Here is an 8,112-nt window from a genome sequence, read left to right as displayed (position 1 = left end):
CATTAGTAACTCATTTAGAAATCTGAATTTCTATGTGATGCATGACATCTATGTAATATATCAGAACATGCCAAGTGTTTTCACTAATCTCCTTCAAAGAAAATCAGTTTACTGCATAGTGCATTGCATAACAGTTTTTTTCCCCACTTATGATCACAAAAAATAGCCTGCATACATGGAAGTTTCAGACCTCAACATATATTTAGTACTTGAATTAAGAAAAAAGAAGGGAAGGGAAGGTCCCTTCAGGTGTTACAGTTGTAAGGTAGTTCGTATGTAAGAATATAAAGTGAGTCTGAATTAGATGAAAAGGGTATGTAGTCAGAAAGTTTTCAAGCATGCCATGAGAACAAGAACTGTTTTTACTCTTCTACTTTAAGGTATGCTGTCTGCATTTCAAGAAATGGACAACAGCCAGTGAAACTAATAACTATTGATGGCTCATGAATTTCTCCAAGACTCTTTGCAGAACTATAGAAATGATTTTAATACAGAAGCTTTTAAAAAATAATCAGTCAAGGCTGATCACTCTCCATTTAAAACCATAAATGTTGATGATCATCTCTATATCTAATGTCTGCAAATTCTATAGTTCACCTATCATTCGCTCAAATAAATTATTCCTGAGGTCTTCAGATTCAGTTTTAACTGATGAGGGAAGAAGAAATTATTATGCAAGAGGAAAATATTCTGCTGTCTAGATTTTGATTGTTTGCCTGTTTGCCTCCTGGATCTATACTAAAAATGCCAGACTAAATATATTTATGTGAACCCTATCTTCTATTTGACTCTAAGAGTTTAAAGCAGTGGACGTTAATAGGTTCCAATCTATTAATAGAGAAGATGGAGCTTCTTACACTCAGTTGATGACATTACTATGTCCTTTCTGTTACAATTGGTTCTTTGTTTCCATTGCTGCAGTAACTTCGGTTTGCAGCAATAATTAGAGGTTTGTATATTTCCGTGATTGTTTACACAGTGTAATCTGTGCAGCCAATGAAAGGGACAGCTGACTGAGCCTGACTTCCTGCTTCTGTCCCCCTGAAGTGGCCAAACAGGATCAAGGGCAAAGTATAAACGTTTTCATCCCAGGAGACACATTACTGCAAATAGATGAAGAGACGTTCAATTTACCTTTTTTAAAAACTGCTTTTGGGGGTGGAAAATTTTTGATGCAAGTTGAAGAAGGGGCAAAGGAATAATTTTTTTGCCCATAGTTGAGACATTATCTCTCCTTATCTCTTGATCAAAAAGAACATGCTCTATCTGTCTCTAATTCTCTATTCCCATCTTAATAATGTTCTGGAAGTGTTTAAAGATTTGACTGTTCTCCCAGGCCTTGGGGTAGGTTGTTTGTAGAACCCCTGTTAGTTGTGTTTATAGAGTGTGGTTTGCCCGGATGCATATGGTCTTTTTTTCTTACTTTTTTTTGTATTTTTTAAAGTGTAAGCCATGCAGATATGTTCTGGAGGCAGCTGGTCTCTAAATAATAATAATAATAATAATAACAACAACAACAACAACAACAACAACAATAATAATAATAATAATAATAATAATAATAACAACAGCAGCAGCAACTAACAAGGTGAGAACAGGTCCGTTATTAAATCAAAAGACTTGGGCAATAGGATGGCTACTAGGTGTCAGGAATATTTGTGGTATACACATTCCTGAAAAAAGAAAACTCTAGTTCCATTATAAAGTAAGTGAACACAATATCTCAAATTTCCATTGAAATATATAAAGTTCTGAAGGGCAAATGAAGATTCTGAGAACCATTTGATCTAAGACCATGATACTTTTAACAAGACCTAAGTAAACAAGATGTAAGTCTTGTGAAGGAAGTCTGGATCTTAACAACGCTAGCTAGGTGGGAGGAGAGGAGCAGAGCTTAACAGATAACCTTGTATCAGAGGATAAAATTTTCCTTGCCAAAAATGCTTATTAATATTACTTTACTTATGTTTTCTATTTCTATTCTGCAGTGATTCATTCCATATATTTGGAGATAATGGATATCTTGGTATGTAAAAGAATCTCTCACTGCAAGCTGAGCTGGGTATAGGCCAAGAGCTCGCAACATCTAAAGACTAGCATGAAGTAGTGGAAAGGTGGTGTCTCATTTTGCTTTCAGTCCAAATTGTCAAAGAATGCCTCTGGAAGGAGGTTCTGTTGAATTGGAACCAGAGTTTTTGCTTTTGAGATGGCTCTTTCTCTCTTTCCTAGAGGAAAACAAATCTAAAGAATTCTCTTGGGGGACTGAAATTCATTTACTTTTGTGGAAAAAAATAAAAATAAAACAGCAGGTGATGTGGGGCAAACTGTAACATAAATTAAAATGGTGAAACATGAAACTGTAATTCAATGTTAACTTGAAATATAGCCAACATGTAGTTAAAATAGAGCTTCAGGCAGGACCCAGCTGAACATGTTGTCTCTGAGTTAGAGATACAGGTCCAACAAGGCAGGATTTAATCTGAAAATGAAAAGTGGAATCGCTCTGCTGAAATTAAACAGTTTGGGATTCACCTGGATTGAAGACCACATGGAATCACTATATAGCAGGTAATTTTGATTTCTTGAGTGGAAATGCAGGGAATTATACCTCAAATGTAGAACTTTTCTTTTAATAGATGGGTTGATAATTGATTGTTACTCAGTATATTTTAAAAATTGACAGCCTTTCAAGATAATCCAGACAAAAAAGCTCAAACCATAAGGACTAACACTACCTTTATTGTAAGTTACAGTAACAGAATCTTTCAAGTACTTCTCCTCTCCCTTATTTTCCAGAAAATTAGGGAGTGTCCCTTCTGAAACACTTCCTGTGCCCCTTTTCCTTTTTGAGAGCTGAGATACTTCTTGCATGATGGTTTTCTAAAATGCAATTTTTTCTCCTGTCTCTCAAGGTCATTCCCACATGTTTAAAGGAAACGCATAGAGATAGTGTAGGATAGTATAGGATAGGATTTATACTATACTTAAAAATATTGTAAAGTATTCACTTTGCATTTTAAATTGTGCAGACTATCAATGTCCATTTAATACATGAGTCTATTTTAAGAATGACAATACCTGGCTCTGGATTAATTTCATCTGACAATCCTTTAGAGGTCAGGCTTTTGCAGGAGTGAGTTGTTGTTTTTTTATTGAAAATTTTATAAAATTTTACAATATAAATCCCCCCCTTCCCCAACCCACCCTTCCACTTCCCCCTCCCTCCCCCCTCACTTCCCAGTGCCAATCACAGGGTTAACAATAAAATAATCATACTCTAACTAACATTAATCAACTATTAAAATAACATATCTATAACCTCCTTTAACTCTCTTTTAAACAAATATACAGTTATTAAAAACAATAATAATAAAAACAGAGTGAGTTCTGATGTACCAGTTTGGGATGGGACACTTTTGAGGAACCAAAATTAAAATTATTTCTTCTTTGAGGGCCATAGTACAGAGAATGAAAAAACTATGAGAATACAGGCAGTCCTCAACTTATGACCACAATGGAGCCCAACATTTCTGTTGCTAAGCAAGACAGTAGTTAAGCCAATTTTGCCCCATCTCATGACTTTTTTGCCACTGTTAAGTGAATCATTGCAGTTGTTAACTGAGTAGCACAGTTAAGTGAATTTGGCTTCCCCATTGATTTTGCTAGTCAGGAGGTCACATGACCCTGGGACATTGCAGCTGCAGCTGTCATAAGGTATACTTCAATCAGAATAGAGCTGGAAGGGACCTTGGAGGTCTTCTAGTCCAACCCCCTGTTCAAGCAGGAGACCCTACACCAGGGGTCTTCAAACTTGTCCTCACTGTTAGGAAATTTCTCTTTAATTCCAAGTTGCTTCATGCAGATACCTACCTAATTCACTGAAGTATTGTATAAAAAGTGGGAGGAGGGGTAGCATAATTAAGATTTCAAAAGGTACTGTACGTTATAAGAGCTAATCTTAGTGACAGTAGTTTCAACCGTCTTATAGAGTTGATAGGGGTCATGAGTCATGAATTTTTCATGTTTGCACAATGCTCTAAAAAAACCCTCTATCTAGCTTTGTTCCAGCCATGTCTGATAGGTCTACAACCCATGGCAATCTCGTGTCAATCTAGAAGGCAGAAACTTCATTGCTGTAGCATTATAAGATGGAATCACTTCCTCATACAATGAATCGGAGGTTACTGAGTAGTAACCATGAAGATTGGAAGATGAACTTTGTTTAGCTTTATAGGTTTCCTGCATCTGTAAGTTAGCCTATTGCCTCCAGATCCAAACAAAGCCTATCAGGTTTAGCACACAAAATAAGGAGGGACCATCTTGTCTTTCACCTTAGGCATCAAATCTCATGGGCTGTCCCTTTTTCTCCTATTGGTGAGGGCAACCAACTCTAGGGCAGGATGAACAAAATGTGATGCAGCCCAGTGGCATCCCTTTAGTGTCCCTCAGAATCTCGGAATCTCAAGAATGAGCAACATTTGGATTAGAGTGGGTGGGGGGTTAAGGGGCAAACAGATGTTTAAGACATCTCTGTCCCCCCTTAATATTCTGGAACCTCCTTTCAGAGTGTTTCTTGTCCCCATACACTTTTGAAATGAAACACTTCTAGATAGGCTGAACTTCGCTCTTGAATTGACAGATTGTTTCCATGCTCAATTTTTCATTACAGAATCAGGACTGTTCACACTGTTTAAAGTGCCACTTCATACACTGCAGTGTATTTCACTTAATAAAGGCTTTGCCTATTGCATAAATTATTTGAAGCCCAAAGACAACATTGTTCTCCAAGGCCTATTTCATTGTTCCAGCTTACTTGTTCTGGGCTGCCTATCTCACGCACATTACAGATTTCCATGTGTATTTCAAAACAAAAGTAATAACACAATTGTCTCACATAACACATGTTCCCAATGGAAATTAAAATGCATACTTTTCTCATCATCCTTTATTTAACAACTGGGAGGATTTTAATATTTGAAACTCAGCATGAAAATTGTCAGGAAACATCACGATGCCTTCTGAGATTTTAAATTCAACTTTCATTGTTTTCTTTTCATTTCAGGTGAGTGTTTGTTTTCCAGCCAAGTGGCTGTACCCTGTGATGGAATGACAGCTAATGGGATTTTCTGTGATGATTCCTCAGTCAATTATAACACCAGAGGACTTGGACAGATGGATGTGAAGCGATCCCCAGTGAAATCATAGGGATTTATAATTGCAGTGAACAAAGTAAACCACCTAGACTCCTATAAAAGTGAAAAGATGCTTTAAAAAAAAAAACCTGGGTGAGGAACTTAATGAGGAATGGGAGGGGCACACAGGGAATGTCTCATTGATCCAGCTTATATTTCACACCCCACTCAATTTCCCTACCAGGTTTGGGCTAAACTGCTGCCTAATGGTCATCTAGAGATCTGCCACCCCGATCCATACATTAAACTCTTGATTCTGAACAGAGAGAAAGAACAGCCATTTGGCAGTTTGTAAATTCATTTTAGATTAGATTAGATAACCTTTATTGCCATTTTTTTTTACTGTGGGCACAATGGCATACATTAAAAATGAAATTTAGTTGCTTGCTCTCAAAGTGTACACATACATAACACACATTTAAACATACTATATACAACATATGTATAGACCATATACGTAACATATAAATAAATTCAGCAGTCATATTAGGTTTATTCCCAAAATGTAACCTTACATAACTTTAATGGAATAACTACTGATGTCAGGCATGAAAGATCAGGTCTACACGTGAAGATCCAATTAAACTGATGTATTGCCTATGCACAGGAATATTCTCAAATAACCATTAGAACCTGCCCATTGGAATTCAAGGGAAACTGGACTTATTTATGAATTCTAAGCAGATCTCTCTTTTAACTCCACCCTCAGGTTCTGCCACTCCTTCCTCTACATCTGATGCCAGTTCTATAAAGTTCTGACCAGAATTTACTCAACTCTCAAGGTTTGACATAGTATTACTGTAGTATGTGAATCCAATCTTGTGGTAAAACTTGCTATATGATTTAATGTAATATGACTTAATAAAAGCCACTGTGACTTTGTCAATGTTTATATCATTCTGCCAATGAGAATTTAAAAATAAATTTTAGAATAAAATAGAAAATTTCTTATACTTTTATAACCTTTTGAGTAAGAGGAAAAAAATGAAACAGAAGTTTTAAAGTTTCTTGTCTGCTTAGGGCATTAAAAAGGGCTCTCTATCACTCTCTCTGTTGATGTGATTAGGTTAAGAAAAACCACTTCTGAATTTGATTCCTGCATATCTGCATCAAAAGCCATTGAGAACTCAGGCTGTCTGGTGTGAATCATCTCTTGTTTGCAAAAAATGATGACACAACCCTATTTAATGAAAGCTTTAACCCAGAGAAAATAAGTTTCTAAGCATCATCATAATCAGCATCTTTAACATTTACAATTCACTTGAAAAACACCAAGAGGGGAAAAAAAGAGGACCAAACTGTTTGTTTTATTATAGGAATGGGACAAAGCTTGTTTGTCTATTATAGATTTGTGAGACAATCCATTCAAAGTAGCTGTTAAAGAAAATTCACAGTCATTCCATGTCAAGCCTGCTGAATCTCATGAAACCTCATGTAGTTTATGGGATATCTTATAGATCTGGCACAAAAAATTGTGTCGGTATGTAACAGGAAGAGAATCAGGGGCAACTAACATTTCATGCTCTTAGTAATCATAAAATTCTGACCCTGGTGTCAAATCATAGGACATTGGCATGTAAATCATCTTAAATCCAGACAGAATGTCTTCATGTATTTGTGACTCACTGCCATTTGATCATAAGCTAATGCTTCCTTGATCACACAGCTGTCTTCCAATACTCTCTTCTGAAGTAGTGGTTTGTCAGAGCATGCACAGTCTTATTGCACTGAGGTAACCCAGGAATAAATACAGTAAACAGTGGTTTGTATTAAATTGTGGTTTATATTACAATATATCTACAATTATACACTAGAAATAAAATACATACACATGGTGAAACAGCAAACTCCAATATACAGCAATTACAGCAGGAAACGGACAAGAGAGAAAGACTCCAGCAAGGCTTTCCCTTTTATACTTAAGCTCTTAAAGAGATACAGACTCCTGCTGAGTCATTCCTAACATTGCATCATTCATCTCACATTATACAAGCTGGTTAGCTTCTAAATCATTACCTTGACATGGTTACTCCTTAAGAAAGGAGAAGACAACTGTGTGAAAACCAAGATACCTCACACCTAATCCTTGATCACAAGTTCACCTACATCAGGATCTGCTAAGAAATTGGCCCTGATGCCTATGGGAAAAGCAGGTTTTTCATAGCCTTCTGTAGGTTCCAGATTTCATGAAAATATGCAGTAGCTTATGACTGCTTTGATAAACTTCTTAGGAAAATTCTATTAATTACAACATGCTTTGGCAAGAAATCTCTACATAGAGCTACATTCCAGATGGTACCTCTCCATGTTATAGGAGCATATAACATTTCATACTGGACAGCCATTTGTCCAGAATGGTATAGGGTCCCCTGATTGTGCAGGGGGTTGGACTAGAAGACCTCTAAGGTCCCTTCCAACTTTGTGATTCTGTATATTCTGTATTCTGATGTGGTACAAGTGTTAAAGGGGGCAGCCCTGAAAATTTTCCTTCTTCTTACATTTGAGGGTTTGAGGATATATGATTTAATTGCTAGATATGTTAAACCTGTCACAGGCATAACCTATTTTTTTCATTTTACATAGAAAATCAGTGGGAAATTGTAGCACAGTAATGTAATGCTTTGGCAATACATTTGGTAGCACTCTGCTGTGTTGAGGGACTTTCATATTTACAAACAAGAGGTTCAGGGGCAACATACAACTGTGTGTCATCAAGTACCACCTCCTTCCTTCATTTATTCTTCCCTAATTTGATCTCTTCTTCCTCCTGTATTGTGTGTATCCCAATTGGGGAAAAGGTGGGAAAAGATGGAAATGACGGCACGGTTATTTTATGCAAAATATAATAAATAAAATAATGTACTCTGTCTCCTCCTCTCTGGAAAAAAATGTGGACATATTTTACTGTGCTACACTGATT

Source organism: Protobothrops mucrosquamatus, unplaced genomic scaffold (assembly GCF_001527695.2).
Source record: "Protobothrops mucrosquamatus isolate PMUCROS unplaced genomic scaffold, P.Mucros_1.0 scaffold15, whole genome shotgun sequence".
Classification (NCBI taxonomy): Eukaryota; Metazoa; Chordata; class Lepidosauria; order Squamata; family Viperidae; genus Protobothrops; species Protobothrops mucrosquamatus.
The sequence above is the reverse complement of the archived record's forward strand: the minus strand, read 5'-3'. Positions refer to the sequence as shown.